The following is a 17,437-nucleotide window of genomic DNA, read 5'->3' as shown; positions in this document are numbered from 1 at the left end:
ATAGCCTATGGTCTATGATTTACTTGCCTACCCCCCTTCTGTGTCTTCTCAGTATACTGTACATACAGATTTGAAATTAAAAGTATTGGGACAAACTTTCACGTGTATTAAACAATTATTTGTATTTGGTTGTGACTCACTACATTTGTTGGATCCGTTTGCTGTTTGTTTTGGTTATGTTTCAGATTATTTTTGTGCCTAATAGAAAGGAATGGTAAAGAATGTATTGTCTCATTTTGGGTTAACTTTCATTGTAAATAAGAATATAATATTATTCTAAACACTTCTACATGAATGTGGGTGCTACCATGATTACAGATAATACTGGATGAATCGTGAATAATGATGACTGAAAAAATGATAGACTCACAAATATCACCCCCTCCCCCCAAAAAAGCTAACCTCCCCTGTTATTGTAATGGTGAGAGGTTTGCATGTCTTCAGGGTATGATATTTTTGTGTCTGTAACTTTCACACTAATCATTATTCACGATTCATTCAGGATTATCTGAAATCATGGATAATTAATGTAGAAGTGTTAAGAAATGTATTCTATTCTTATTTAGTGAAAAAGTGACTCCAAAATGACACAATACATTATTTACCAATCATGTAGGCCTCCTGTTAATGTAAGATGTCCTTGAGTACCCTGAAATGTGTCCTCTAAATAAAATGTGTTATTATTATATTATTATTATTAAAAAGTGGCCTAAATAATACTTTCCTGTGGATATTTTGTAAAAAATGTCGACCATCTGAAGGACCTACCACACAGACAACTGGTAGAGTGGAGAGTAAGTTCAAATGTAATCTTATTCAACATTCTGGCTTGGAAAGAAACATTCCAGGTTTTTTTGCAGTGCTTTGTTCCAGACTGTCTCATTTTTTAGGCAAGGACCAGGTAAATGGTCTTGTCAACTGTAGCTCACAATCATGTAAAAATTCAACTAATTCAGACTATTTAATATCAGTCAGTCAAACTTATGATTTGTGAAAAAGTAAATGCAGCATTGTCAAAGCATAATCACACTCAAATCCTTCTTACTTAAAACACAAAGCCCTGCGCAGTCCTTCGGTCCCACAAAAAATACACAGAAATCACCCAAATTTAAGTGAAGATTTTTCATTGAGGAACAAATGTGCATTCTTGTCCATGTTGCCTGTTTGAATAATGAACCAGCAGCCACAGCTTAGTATGTAGTTTAGATAAATGAGAGCACATCTACCACAAAACCACACTCACCACAATGAAAATTGCCCCTGCAGATGTCACCATGCTGACAGACGATGAACCTCAACGTAGGCTGCTCACTTATTCTATTTTCAAATTATTTTGTAATCATCCTAAATCCTTTCACATGATGACAATGCCACAACATTAAGAGGAAGGGGATTAGAGGGAGGGAGAACAGAACAAGGAAAAGAAGAGGCCAATGCTGTACTACACAGCAACAAGTTGGAGGAAATACTTTCATGTTAGATTTGATGTGAGAATTCTTGTTTGATGTGAGAATACTGTATCGGGATTGGGGAAAAACCATCAAAAAAGGATTTTCCAAAAACCGTCATACACCACATACAATGAATAGAATAGATTAGCTTAGTAGGAGGAATCGAATGGAATGCACTAGAAGGATGACTCTTCTGATTCCAGGCAGGCTATAGAACCCTGGAACGATAGTGTAGTAGTGTCCTGCAGCAGTATACATGAGACTGCAGTTACACTGTGGCGCCTGGAGTCTCCCAGGTATGGGAGAGAGGGAGGGAGAGAGGGTTGAAGGGTTGCCCAGACTCCAAGACTTTCTCCTCTGTGTTGCGTCTCTGAAAATACATGACTTTCGTACAGCCCTTCAGGACAGACTGGCTGGCCCTAAGTCTTCACAGAGACAGAGGAGTCTGACTCCAACCCTGCCTGCCCAGCCAGTCTGGCAGTCTGTCTCTGTCGCTGCCTGGACCTTTATCCTGACCCAGATCACTATATGGCCCTGAGGGTGTGCATAGAGAGTCTAGACCATCATCACCTAATCTACCCCCCCGCCTGTCCCCCGTCCCCCCCGTCCCCCCCCAGCTCTCACCTGACTGATCACCCTTTCAGATTAGGGACAGACAAGACCTCTTCTTCCATGCCAGGGAAAGTGACGACACAGGATGATGAAGCAGTCTAGTCGACCTGTCCCGGGGCCCTTTGTCTGACCATCACTCCATCCCCTCCAGTCATTCAGACATTGCAGACATGCATTGTGCCACATGCCAGAAATACTCCTCTTCCCATAGAATAGACCAACTCAAAGCTGAGTAGGAAAATGCCGGGGGACTTCTGACTTGTTTTTGCCTTGTCTGCATATGAAGTAATTTCTCTTTAATTTCCATCTGTCTTTTGTGTAAATAAAATAACAGATTTGTTGCAATATCGATTCAGTTGAATCATATTTTTTTTTGTTTAGACGTTCCTAGATATGTGGTAGCCTAAATGTGGCAAAAAATCAGTAGAATATAAAATGAAGAAAAAAAGCCCTGAGACAAAGTAAGCGATCAGAGTGGATTAGATGGACTTAACCATCCAATTAATAAGGTAAATCCCAGAAAAACATGTCAGCTTTGCTCTCTTCCAAAATTGGATGGGATTTATATGCTTCCAGGATATGTCTGTCAAGATTTGGTATTAAACTTAATCCCATCCAGTCACTATGTCTGGGCCATTGTGTTTTGTATGGTGAACCCTCTCTCCATTAATAAAAGAAAAGACCAGTTATTTTGAAGGGAAATATGAATATGATGATCAAATAAGGAACAAAAATATCAATTTAAATAAATGTATGCGAGAGAGGTTAACATAAATGTTAGTTTTCTCTGTTTTATTCTCTTATTTTGTGACTCATTAATTTGTCTGTCATGGAGAATTTAAGTTTCATATTTTCTCCCCCTGTCTGCCTTGAAAAGGCCTGTCATCTGGGGCTTGAGGTACAGTTTGCCAAGAGGCCAATGGCCCCTTTATGACAATACAATCTGATGTCTGTCCCAACCAGCCCCCAAGTAATCCTGTCCTCCTCGGCGGCTTAGCCCTGCTCAGGCTTAAATTGCATATTTTGTTTTTATCAGGACGTCGCTGATAAATACTATCAGCAAGGTAGAAATTAAATATGTTGGGGGGGGTTCGTCTATCTCGAGTTCCAAAAACAGACAGAGGTACAGGAATACCCCCGGTTCCTTGTTTCAGATCTGTGAACACAGGGGGAACAATGACACCTCTATCACAGGGGGTTCCCTTTTCCAATGTGTTAGTACCGAGACAATATGCAGTTTACAATTCACATCTTGTACATTTCATGTGATTAGTGTTTTAATAATATTGATTAAAATAAATGTGAAAAAAATGGGATGTTTACGACAGCACATTAATTACATTCAACATTTATACAAATACACGTGTGGACCTATATTACGTATTTACTTTTTAAATAACAATGGTTTCTCATTGCATCCCATTTGTTACTGTTTTGTCAATTCAATCACCATGATATGGTGTCTCCAACATTACAAAATGCTATTTATTCCAATGATGAATGAGAAACTACTAATAGCCTGTAGTTTCACATTGACTTTACATCCATACTGCTATCCTATGATCCCGGACAAGTCTGCTCTGGAATATGTGAAAAGCACTTGGACACTCTTACCATCTTACCTTCTGTGAGCGGTGCTCTCAGTGAGAGTACCCATTAAGCAACATGTTCTCGTACTGTTCTAGAGGCATTCCCTGGCTTTTGGTTCATGTCCATGCAAATATGAATGTTACATTTGAAATGCATTAGATCCTACTCTATAAAGAGAGTAGAGAGGCAATATTTTGTATGAAATCACGTGCACAATAAAACATATTTATTTATGAAAATATATATTACTTTTTTTTTAATGAAAAGTCTTATCTAATTGACTATTTTGCCACTATTCCTCTAAAGAGTGGTCAAACAAAAAATAATGGTAAAATGATTTTATTCTCCCTCTACTTAGACAGCATTGATCTCAGACAGAAGTCTATCAGTTGTAAGATGACATGTCCCATGGTCACCAGTACAATGGTGCTGTGTGTGTGGTGACGTGTCACATGTCTATGGAGAAGCCCTGGCTACCTGGATACGACCATTCTTCCTGTGGTCTAGTGCTCATGACTGTGGAGAATCTCTCTCTCTCACTGTCACACACACATTCGCTCGCTCTCTCTCTCTCCTATTGGGTCCTGGTATATGACCTGGTATGACCGTGTAAAGAGGTCGTCCCTCAGCATGGGGCCCAGTGAAGGGGTGACAAGCTGTTTGGCTCTAACACTTGCTTCTACCCTCTACCATGCTACCCTCCTACCTGTCATTTGTCATCGCAGGGGAAAAATAAGGATGAATGACACAACATGCTTCAGGTGACTGCTCTCTTTTCTATGTATCGTATGGGTCCTAAATGGCACCTATTCCCTACATAGTGCACTACCATGGGACCCTGGTCAAACGTAGTGCACTAAATGGTGAATAGGGTGCTATTTGGGACGTACCCTCTTTTACCTACGTTGACTTGTCACCAGCGTGAGAGGATTCAACATCAGCCTACAGTGTTAGCATCATTATTATCCCATTAGCCATACTTCAGACAATCCCTCATTTGAATATGATGTCAAATATTTTAAACATTTCAAGCATTTTATGTTGCTGGCTTTAGTCGTGGCATGAAATATATATATATACTGTGTTTTAATAGCTAACTTCGATGCAACTCTGGCTTCTAATCAATAACTTTGTAACTGTTAGTGTTAATCAGGTGGTTTTACATCAGTATGGAATTCAGGCGTAATCCCCAACATGTGGCCGTCCCATTCGTCCCTAACCCAGGAAGTGGCCTCCTGGTTGGTCTGATTGATAAATGAAGCTCTCCTTATGTTCTTGGGGGTCTGCAACAGTTCTGAGGGCCTCTATGGGGTCTGGACTATGTCCAGGAAACCTCTAACAGCTACTTATTAAGTAGTTAGACCCACTAGACGGCGAGAGGGCAGAGGGTGCAGAGACCTGGTGATCACCTGGGTTCGGGTTTGCCCCAGCATCCAGATCCCATTGGTCGGATTCTAGTCTTGTCTCTTCTCTTCTTCATTTTCTCTGTTTTCACAGCTTGGATGGGTTATTTACAGAGTTGTAATTATTAGTATTTTACACCTCTCCATGTCACCAATGTACTTTTGTCCCTGTCCCTCTAGAGTACTTGCAGGTATTGTATGTTGTTGAGGGCGGTCTGCAGGCATCGAGTGAACGCAAGTAGTGTGTTTACCTCTAGATTTGTATGTTGCAAACAATATGTCAATTGTCAAAGTTTAACATATCAATTTGGATTCACCTCACAATTATGGTTATTTACATTGTGGTGGTTAATGTTAAAAATAATAGGAAGTATGCAAGAGTAGGCATGCACAGAAGGAGCTTCCAGCGCAGCAAGGTCATTACTGCTCAATAATTATTTCTTCTCCTTCATTGAGTTTCTGCGCCAGGATGCGCTGTGTGTGTCTTTACAGTCAATTTCAGAAGTTTCAAGCAGAAAAAGTCCATTGTACATAAACTACTTAAGTGTGGAGAATAGAATTAACTTTCAGATTCATATTATCAAATCAAATTTTATTTGTCACGTGCTGAATAAATTAGGTGATTTTTTAAAATTTAAGTAACACAATAAAATAACAATAGAGGCTTCATCAAATCAAATTTTATTAGCCACATACACATGGTTAGCAGATGTTAATTTGAGTGTAGCGAAATGTTTGTGCTTCTAGTTACGACAGTGCAGTAATATCTAACAAGTAATCTAACAATTCCCCAACAACTACCTAATACCCGCAAATCTAAAGGGTTGAATGAGAATATGTACATATAAATAAATGGATGAGTGATGGCCGAGCGGCATAGGCAAGGTGCAGTAGATGCTATAAAATAAGGTATATACATGTGACATGAGAAATGTAAGATATGTAAACATAATTTAAAGTGGCATTGTTTAAAGTGACTAGTGATCCACTTATTTAAGTGTCCAGTGATTGGGTCTCAATACAGTATATACATGTGATATGAGTAATTTAGGAAATGTAACATTATTAAAGTCGCATTATTTAAAGTGGCATTGTATAAAGTGACTAGAGATCCATTTATTAAAGTGTCCAGTGATTGGGTCTCAGTGTAGGCAGCAGCCTATATAGGGGGTACCGGTACCTAGTCAATGTGCAGGGGTACAGGATAGTCGAGGTCATTTGTACATGTAGGTAGGGGTAAAGTGACTATGCATAGATAATAAACAGCAAGTAGCAGCTGTGTAAAAACAAAGGAGGGGGTCAATGTAAATAGTCCGGGTGGCCATTTGATTCATTGTTCAGCAGTCTTATGGCTTGGGGGTAGAAGCTTTGAAATTAGCCTTTTGGACTGGAGCGCCTCTTGGCGCTCCAGTACCGCTTGCCATGCGGTAGAAGAGAGAACAGTCCATGGCTTGGGTGACTGGAGTCTTTGAGAATATTTTGGTCCTTCCTCTGACACCGCCTAGTATGTAGGTCCTGGATGGCAGGAAGCTTGGTCCCAGTGATGTACTGGGCCATATGCACCACCCTCTGTAGCGCCATACTGTCGGATGCCGAGCAGTTGCCATACCAGGCGGTGATGCAACAAGTCAGGATGCTCTCGATGGTGCAGCTGTAGAACTTTTTGAGGATCTGGGGACCCATGCCAAATCTTTTCAGTCTCCTGAGGGGGAAACGGTGTTGTCGTGCCCTCTTCATGACTGTCCTGGTGTGTTTGGACTATGATAATTTGTTGGTGATGTGGACCTCAAGGAACTTGAAACTCTCGACCCGCTCCACTGCAGCCCCGTAGATGTGAATGGGGGCGTGTTCGGCCCTCCTTTTCCTGTAGTCCACAATCAGTTCCTTTGTTTTTCTCACCTTGAGGGAGAGGTTGTTGTCCTGGCATCACACAGCCAGGTCTCTGACCTCCTCCCTATAAGCTGTCTCATTGTTGTCAGTGATCAGGCCTACCACTATTGTGTCATCAGTAAACTTAATGATGGGGTTGGAGTCGTGCTTGGCCACGCAGTCGTGGGTGAACAGGGAGTACAACGATGGGGACTAAGCTTGAATCCCAGAGGAGCCCCCTTGTTGAGGATCAGCATACCACCGGTGGGAGGCCCGTCAGGAAGTCCAGGATCCAGTTGCAGAGGGAGGTGTTTAGTCCCAGGATCCTTAGCATAGTAATGATCTTTGTGGGCGCTATGGTGTTGAACGCTGAGCTGTAGTCAATGAACAGCATTCTCACATAGGTGTTCCTTTTGTTCAGGTGGGAAAGGTCTGTGTGGAGTGCGATTTGAGATTGCATCATCTGTGGATCTGTTGGGGCAGTATGCGAATTGGAATAGGTCTAAGGTTTCTGGGATGATGGTGTTTATGTGAGCCTTTCAAAACATTTCATGGCTACCGACGTGTGTGCTACGGGGCGGTAGTCATTTAGACAGGTTACCGTCGCTTTCTTGGACACAGGGACTATGGTGGTCTGCTTGAAACATGTAGGTATTACAGACTCAGTCAGGGAGAGGTTGAAAATGTCAGTGAAGACACTTGCCAGTTGGTCCGCGCATGCTCTGTGTACACGTCCTGGTAATCCGTCTGGCCCAGTGGCCTTGTGAATGTTGATCTGTTCAAAGGTCTTGCTCACATCGGCGACGGATAGTGTGATCACACAGTCGTCCGGAACAGCTGGTGCTCTCATGCATGCTTCAGTGTTGCTTGCCTTGAAGCGAAGAAATAAAAGGCATTTCACTCGTCTGATAGGCTCGCGTCACTTGGCAGCTTGCGGCTGGGTTTCCGTTTGTAGTCCGTAACAGTTTTCAAGCCCTGCCAAATCCGACGAGCATAAGAGCCGGCGTAGTAGGGTTCAATCTTAATCCTGTATTGACGCTTTCCCTGTTTGATGGTTCGTCTCAGGGCATAGCAGGATTTCTTACAAGCGTCCGGATTAGTGTCCCGCTCCTTGAAAGCGGAAGCTCTAGCCTTTAGCCCGGTGCGGATGTTACCTGTAATCCATGGCTTCTGGTTGGGATATGTACGTACGGTCACTGTGGGGACGACGTCGTCGATGCACTTATTGATGAAGCCTGTGACTGAAGTGGTATACTCCTCAATGCCATTGGATGAATCCCGGAACATATTTCAGTCTGTGCTAGCAAGTCCTGTAGCATAGCATCTGCATCATCTGACCACTACTGCAATGAGTGGGTCTCTGGTACTTCCTGCTTTAGTTTTTGCTTGTAAGCAGGAATCAGGAGGATAGAATTATGGTCTGATTTGCCAAATGGATGGCGAGAGAGAGCTTTGTATGTGTCTCTGTGTGAAGTAAAGGTAGTCTACAGTTTTTTTCCCTCTGGTTGCACAGGTGACATGCTGATAGAAATTTGGTAAAACGGATTTAAATTTGCCTGCATTAAATTCCCCGACCACTAGGAGCTCTGTTTCTGGATGACCATTTTCTTGTTTGCTTATGGCCTTATACAGCTCTTTGAGTGCTGTCTTAGTGCCAGCATCGGTTTGTGGTGGTAAATAGACATCTACAAAATATATAGTGTGGTCTACAGCTAGCTATAGGGCGGCGCACAATTGGCCCAGCATCGTCCGGGTTTGGCCAGGGTAGGCTGTCATTGTAAATGAGAATTTGTTCTTAACTGACTTGCCTTGTTAAGTATAAAATTGTTTAATCATGAGGTATTCTACCTCAGGCGAGCAATACCTCGAGAACTCCTTAATGTTCGACATCGTGCACCAACTGTAATTGACAAATAGACACACACAACCACCCCTCGTCATACCAGACGTAGTTGTTCTGTCCTGCCGATGCACTGAAAACCCAGCCAACTGTATATTATCCATGTCGCCGTTCAGCCACGAATCGGTGAAACATAAGATATTAAAGTTGTTAATGTCCCGTTCGTAGAATAGTCTTGAACGGACATCATCCAGTTTATTCTCCAGTGATTGCACGTTGGCCAATAGAACGGATGGTAGAGGCGGGTTACCCACTCGCTGACGAATTCTCACAAGGCACCCCGATCTCCTCCCCCTGTATTACCGTATTTTCTTCACTCGAATGAAGGGGATTTGGGCCTGATCTCAGAGAAGCAGTATATCCTTCGCTTCGGACTCATTAAAGAAAAAGTCTTTGTCCAGTTCGAGGTGAGTAATCGCTGTTCTGATATCCATAATCTCTTTTCGTTCGTATGAGACGGTAGCATTAACATTATGTACAAAATAAGTTACAAACAATGTGAAAAAAACACACAAAATAGCACCGTTGGTTAGGAGACTGTAAAACTGCAGCCATCCTCTCTGACGCCATTATAATATTCATATTATTATGACCTGCAATGTACAGCTATTAATGTTTATTTTTAAGGCTGAGAATTATGATTTCTCTCACACTGCAACCCAGTGAAGGTGGAAAGTGTATGATTAATTGTGTTGGCCAGATTGTGTGCACAGACATTAGTAACACTGAACCAACCCCTCCACCGCTGCAGAACCTACTACAGCCCACATAGACCTAAACTGTGGAAACGGCTCTGTCTGGTTTCTCAGATTGATCACAGAGGGGGAGTACCAAGCCCCACTTGTGTGCGCATGAAAGTCCAGGGTAAGAAACCAAGAATCATTTTTTGAGTATGGCCGAAGGCGAAGCTTAAACGGCTCAGCCAATGATAAGCGTTTAGGCAGGCCCGAGCACCCTGGGTAGACTGCAGCTGAAACACTAGGAGATGGAAGGAAAGTGGTTATTTGTCATTAAGACTTTTCAAAGAAAGGAGAATGCCAAGGGTCCAATTTATGCTTATTATAATTGTTTTCTTCCCGCTCTGAAAATAAGTCTTGACTCAGGCTACTTCTCTCATTGTTTAACTGAATGCTAACAAATACACAATTGGAGGTTAGATGTTCAATGTTTTTGTATATTTGACAAAAAGTAGATCAAAAGGGCAAAATCTAAACTGATTTAGAAAATAAGATATCAATCATATTCTCCAAAACAAACACATTTTATTTTTATTATACCTTAATAGGCCTATGAAAGGCTTGCCTTTGTTAACTGTAGTTAAATCGACTGAGCAGAGTCCCATTTGGAAGAGCTTCATTTATTTGGGCACATTATTTCTTTCATTATTTCTTTAATTTTTCTCATGCTGTTGTACTGTATACCTGGCAGCTGTTGTCCTTTATGCTAGTCATCTATTCTGGCTTTAAATGAATGCTGGTGTTGAGGTCTGTAATACAGTGTGTGTGGGGGGGCTTATTCTGTCTGTCTGCCAGGTAATCGTTTGTTTTGGCTCCCGAGGCTGTGTGAAACATGTTCTATTAAACCATTTGGAATCAAACATTTTACTTTTTGAATGGGATGTTAGAAAATTATTTACAGGCAAATAAAGTTGCGTGAGACCAAGTGGTCCAAGTTGTGGAAATTGTTCTGCTTAGCGGTTGAATCCATTTTAATTTAAAATATTAAAATGCCAATTCTGATATTGTGTAATTGAGGGCACTATGTTGTTGAATGCTGAGCTGTAGTCAATGAATAGCATTCTCACATTTTGTCCAGGTGGGAGAGGGCAGTGTGAAGTGCAACAGAGATTGCATCATCTGTGGATCTGTTAGGGCAGTATGCAAATTTAAATGGGTGTAGGGTTTCTGGGATAATAGTGTTGATGTGAGTCATGACCAGCCTTTCAAAGCACTTCATGGCTACAGACGTGAGTCCTACGGGTCGGTAGTCATTTAGGCAGGTTGCCTTAGTATTCTATGGTGTTCTGCTTAAAACATGTTGGTATTACAGACTCGGACAGGAAGAGGTTGAAAATGTCAGTGAAGACACTTGCCAGTTGGTCAGCACATGCTCGCAGTACACGTCCCGGTAATCCGTCTGGCCCTGTGGCCTTGTGAATGATGACCTGTTTAAATCTCTTACTCACATCGGCTGTGGAGAGCGTGATCACAGTCTTCCGGAACAACTGGAGCTCTCATTTATGTTTCAGTGTTATTTGCCTCGAAGCGAGCATAGAAGTAGTTTAGCTCGTCTCGTAGGCTCGTGTTACTGGGAAGCTCTCAGCTGTGCTTCCCTTTTGTAGTTTGTAATGGTGAGCAAGCTCTGCCACATCCAACGAGCATCAGAGCCGGTGTAGTACGATTTGATCTTAATCCTGTATTGACACTTTGCCTGTTTGACGGTTCGTCTGAGGGCGATACGGGACTTCTTATAAACTTCCGGGTTAGAGTCCCGCTCCTTGAAGAGGCAGCTCTAGCCGTTAGCTGATGTGGTGTACTCCTCAATGGGGCAGGGGAGGAATCCCGGAACATATTCCAGTCTGTGTTAGCAAAACAGTCCTGTAACAGAGTGGCATTTTCTCTAGTGTCCAAGCTCTTATCTCTCTCTCTCTCTCTCTCTCACACGCACACGCACACACACACACACACACACACACACACACACACACACACACACACACACACACACACACACACACACACACACACACACACACACACACACACACACACACACACACACACACACACACACACACACACACACACACACACACACACACACACACGTCCACTTATATCCTTATTGGCCTCTATGATGTTGACCCTCTCTTGATTGTATACCCCAGGCAGTTCTGCAGCTGGTTGTCTGGGGAGCTGGGACTGTGTCTGTCGGGGCTTGGAGGAGATAGCGTGACCAGTCTGGTCCAAAAGACACACTCCCAGCACTGTGCTTCACTTGTTTCCAAGGCGAAGCTGAAGGCAGAGGAACAAGCCTAGACTTTCATTTGGGGTGTTTGTACAAATATGTCCTTCTTTCTGCCCCCTGGGCAGGGCAGCTCCTCTCAGCTGGCTGTAGAGGGACGAGGAGGAAGGTCCTGTAGAACACCATGCCTGCTTCCCAAATGGCAGCCTATTCTTTATATAGTGCACTACTACCCTATGGGCCCTTGTCATATAGTGTGTCATTTGGAATGCATCCTAGGCCCTACATGGGGGTCAAGGGGGAAATTGATGACACTTCCATCCATCCATCCATGACATCAGACGTTTTGTTTTGACATTGATGGGCTTTCTGTGTGTGTGAATGAATGAATTATATTTTATTTCCGTTACAAATCGCCAGTTGGCAACCCCATCTCTTATGATTTGACACAAACAAACAGTACAATGATTCACAGTGATAATTCCTGCGGGGGTTCTGCACCACCCTATATGAGTGTAAAGCACTTCATGCTGTGTTTTTGTTAGCTACAGTTCCTCTCCTCGTAGTTCTATTAATTGTGCAGTGATATTGAAAAGGTAGTTCTGATTGAATGCAGTTTCCGAGCTTGCATTGACGTAGTCATGAATACAACAGGCTTGACGATTGTGTGCTAGATAGAATTGGTGACATTTAGTAACTACAGCATAATGCTCCTGTGTTGTCAGTTTATGACAAACCTTAGCTCTTTATTGACCATGTCCATAGTTGTTATTGACATATAAACTTCATTCTAGTCTAGAATTAGAGTATATGTGGTCTAAAAGTAGAAATAGTCTCACTTTATTTCCTGGAACATCCATAAACACAAATATTTGTGTTTACTTTATATGAGTGTGGTAACCGTCTTAGAGAGTGTTTTATGGACCTGTGACTATGACTCATAGTTTCTCTGTTAAGTGTTTATTTGTAGGCAACATTGTGTTGTTTTGTGTATAATGACCCACAACAACAGCAAACAAAGAAAGGAAAAGGGAACTGTACTGAGCAAAAATATTGACGCAACATGTAAAGTGTTGGTTCCATGTTTCATGAGCTGAAATGAAAGATCACAGAAATGTTCCATACGTACAAAAAGTTTATTTCTCTCAAATGTTGTGCAAAGAAATTGTTTACATCCCTGTTCTTGAGCATTTCTCTTTTGCCAAGATACTGTAATCCATCCACCTGACAGGTGTGGCATATCACGAAGCTGATTAAACAGCATGATCATTACACAGTTGCACCTTGTGCTGATGACAATAAAAGGCCAGGACCTCCCCATCAGGCCTCACAACTGCAGACCACGTGTAACCACTCCAGCCCAGGACCTCCCCATCAGGCCTCACAACTGCAGACCATGTGTAACCACGCCAGCCCAGGACCTCCCCATCAGGCTTCACAACTGCAGACCATGTGTAACCACGCCAGCCCAGGACCTCCCCATCAGGCCTCACAACTGCAGACCACGTGTAACCACGCCAGCCCAGGACCTCCCCATCAGGCCTCACAACTGCAGACCATGTGTAACCACGCCAGCCCAGGACCTCCCCATCAGGCCTCACAACTGCAGACCATGTGTAACCACGCCAGCCCAGGACCTCCCCATCAGGCCTCACAACTGCAGACCACGTGTAACCACTCCAGCCCAGGACCTCCCCATCAAGCCTCACAACTGCAGACCACGTGTAACCACGCCAGCCCAGGACCTCCCCATCAGGCCTCACAACTGCAGACCACGTGTAACCACTCCAGCCCAGGACCTCCCCATCAGGCCTCACAACTGCAGACCATGTGTAACCACGCCAGCCCAGGACCTCCCCATCAGGCAGGCTTCACAACTGCAGACCATGTGTAACCACGCCAGCCCAGGACCTCCCCATCAGGCCTCACAACTGCAGACCACGTGTAACCACGCCAGCCCAGGACCTCCCCATCAGGCTTCACAACTGCAGACCACGTGTAACCACGCCAGCCCAGGACCTCCCCATCAGGCCTCACAACTGCAGACCACGTGTAACCACGCCAGCCCAGGACCTCCCCATCAGGCCTCACAACTGCAGACCATGTGTAACCACTCCAGCCCAGGACCTCCCCATCAGGCCTCACAACTGCAGACCACGTGTAACCACGCCAGCCCAGGACCTCCCCATCAGGCCTCACAACTGCAGACCATGTGTAACCACGCCAGCCCAGGACCTCCCCATCAGGCCTCACAACTGCAGACCATGTGTAACCACGCCAGCCCAGGACCTCCCCATCAGGCTTCACAACTGCAGACCATGTGTAACCACGCCAGCCCAGGACCTCCCCATCAGGCCTCACAACTGCAGACCACGTGTAACCACGCCAGCCCAGGACCTCCCCATCAGGCTTCACAACTGCAGACCACGTGTAACCACGCCAGCCCAGGACCTCCCCATCAGGCCTCACAACTGCAGACCACGTGTAACCACGCCAGCCCAGGACCTCCCCATCAGGCCTCACAACTGCAGACCACGTGTAACCACGCCAGCCCAGGACCTCCCCATCAGGCTTCACAACTGCAGACCACGTGTAACCACGCCAGCCCAGGACCTCCCCATCAGGCCTCACAACTGCAGACCACGTGTAACCACGCCAGCCCAGGACCTCCCCATCAGGCCTCACAACTGCAGACCACGTGTAACCACGCCAGCCCAGGACCTCCTCATCAGGCCTCACAACTGCAGACCACGTGTAACCACGACAGCCCAAGACCTCCCTATCAGGCTTCACAACTGCAGACCACGTGTAACCACGCCAGCCCAGAACCTCCCCATCAGGCCTCACAACTGCAGACCACGTGTAACCACGCCAGCCCAAGACCTCCCCATCAGGCCTCACAACTGCAGACCACGTGTAACCACGCCAGCCCAAGACCTCCCCATCAGGCCTCACAACTGCAGACCACGTGTAACCACGCCAGCCCAGGACCTCCCAATCAGGCCTAACAACTGCAGACCACGTGTAACCACGCCAGCCCAGGACCTCCCCATCAGGCTTCTTCACATGTGGGATCATCTGAGACCAGCCACCCAAACGCTGATGAAACTGAGGAGTATTTCTGTCTGTAATAAAACGCTTTAGTGGGGAAAAACTCATTCTGATTGGCAGCGCCCACCCATGGCTGTGCCCCTGAAATCCATAGATTAGGGCCTAATGAATTTATTTCAATTGACTGATTTCTTTATGTGAACTGTAACTCAGTGAAATCATTGAGATTGTTGCATGTTGCGTTTATATTTTTCTTTAGTATATTTTCAACGTCCTGGGCACAAGCAGACAGAGGCGCAGAGAGACACTGTGGAAGACAAAAAGTGGAGTGCCTATTTTTCTCAGCTTAGACAGAGAGCCACAAGAGAAAGCAGTAGTCTATGTTTTGTTAAGTGTGTCCATACAATCATCTCCTTCCGTAGGGGCAGTACTACGGCCATTACTGGGATAGTTGACTTGGTGAGGCAGAGGGGAAAGGGAGGGGGGGGTAGTTGTTGTGAGGGGTGAGACAGTCCGGAGAGGGGTAGTAGTAGTCGTGAGAGGTAAGAGAGAGGGGAGAGGGGTAGTAGTAGTCGTGAGAGGGGAGAAGGATAGTAGTAGTCGTGAGAGGGGAGAGGGGTAGTAGTAGTCGTGAGAGGGGAGAGGGGTAGTAGTAGTCGTGAGAGGGGAGAGGGGTAGTAGTAGTCGTGAGAGGGGAGAGGGGTAGTAGTAGTCGTGAGAGGGGAGAGGGGTAGTAGTAGTCGTGAGGGGTGAGAGAGAGGGGAGAGGGGTAGTAGTAGTCGTGAGAGGGGAGCGGGGTAGTAGTAGTCGTGAGGGGTGAGAGAGAGGGGAGAGGGGTAGTAGTAGTCGTGAGAGGGGAGAGGGGTAGTAGTAGTCGTGAGGGGAGAGAGAGAGGGAGAGGGGTAGTAGTAGTCGTGAGGGGTGAGACAGTCCGGAGAGGGGTAGTAGTAGTCGTGAGAGGGGAGAGAGAGGGGAGAGGGGTAGTAGTAGTCGTGAGGGGTGAGGGAGAGGGGTAGTAGTCGTGAGAGGTGAGAGAGAGGGGAGAAGGGTAGTAGTCGTCATGAGAGAGAGGTGATAGGGGTAGTAGTATTTGTGAGGGGTGAGAGAGAGGGGAGAGGGGTAGTAGTTGTGAGGGGTGAGAGAGGGGGGTAGTAGTAGTCGTGAGGGGTGAGAGAGAGAGGGGAGAGGGGTAGTAGTCGTGAGGGGTGAGAGAGAGGGGAGAGGGGTAGTAGTCATGAGGGGTGAGAGAGAGGGGAGAGGGGTAGTAGTCGAGAGGGGTGAGAGAGAGCGGAGAGGGGTAATAGTAGTCGAGAGGGGTGGGAGAGCAGAGAGGGGTAGTAGTAGTCGTGAGAGAGAGGGGAGAGGGGTAGTAGTCGAGAGGGGTGAGAGAGAGCAGAGAGGGGTAGTAGTAGTCGAGAGGGGTAGTAGTCGTGAGGGGTGAGAGAGAGGGGAGAGGGGTAGTAGTCTAGAGGGGTGAGAGAGAGCGGAGAGGTGTAGTAGTAGTCGTGAGGGGTGAGAGAGAGGGGAGAGGAGTAGTAGTCGTGAGGGGTGAGAGAGAGCGGAGAGGGGTAGTAGTAGTCGTGAGGGGTGAGAGAGAGGGGAGAGGGGTAGTAGTAGTCGTGAGGGGGGAGAGAGAGCGGAGAGGGGTAGTACTAGTCGTGAGGGGTGAGAGAGAGGGGAGAGGGGGAGTAGTAGTCGTGAGGGGGAAGAGAGAGCGGAGAGGGGTAGTAGTAGTCGTGAGGGGTGAGACAGGGGGGAAGTGGGTAAGCGTGAGAATCAGACGTGCCCCGGATGACAAATAGGCCTTGCGGACAGACAGCAGAGGTTCAGCCAGCTGCTCGGCCCCTCTGCCTGGGTGATTGATGGTGTTGATGTTTTAAATCGGCCTGGAATACACTGAGTACAGGAATCATAATAGCAGGGCTTTAGATTGGCCCTACAGATAGCAGGAAGAGGAGAGGGGAATGGGGGTGACTAGGGAGGAGAGGGGAGGTGGGGTGACTGGAGAAGAGAGGTGGGGTGACTAGGGAGGAGAGGGGAGGTGGGGTGACTGGAGAAGAGAGGTGGGGTGACTAGGGAGGAGAGTGGAGGGGAGGTGGGATAACTAAGGAGGAAAGGGGAGGTGGAGTGACTGGGAAGGGGGGTTGTGGGGCTGGGTATGTTCCAGAATGTTCCCATGGATACAGCAATCCTGTAGGGCTGTAGTCAGTCAGTGGAGTGGAGTGGAGGAGGTAGAGGTGGTGGAGGAGGTAGAGGTGGTAGTGGAGGAGGTGGTGGAAGTGGTGGAGGTGTTGGTGGTGGTGGAGGAGGAGGTACAGGTGGTGGTGGTGGAGGTGGTGGAAGAGGAGGTGGTGGTAGTGGTGGTGGAGGTGGTGGTAGTGGAAGAGGAGGTGGTGGTAGTGGATAAGGGGGAGAGGTGGAGGAGGTAGAGGTGGAGATGGTAGTGGAGGAGGTGGTGGAAGTGGTGGAAGAGGTGGAGGTGGTAGTGGAAGAGGAGGTGGTGGTAGTGGATAAGGAGGTGGTGGTGGAGGAGCGAGAGGTGGAGGTGGTAGTGGTAGTGGAAGAGGAGGTGGTGGTGGTAGTTGTGGTGGAGGTGG

This window comes from Oncorhynchus keta, chromosome 20 (assembly GCF_023373465.1).
Source record: "Oncorhynchus keta strain PuntledgeMale-10-30-2019 chromosome 20, Oket_V2, whole genome shotgun sequence".
In the NCBI taxonomy this organism is placed as follows: domain Eukaryota; kingdom Metazoa; phylum Chordata; class Actinopteri; order Salmoniformes; family Salmonidae; genus Oncorhynchus; species Oncorhynchus keta.
The sequence above is the reverse complement of the archived record's forward strand: the minus strand, read 5'-3'. Positions refer to the sequence as shown.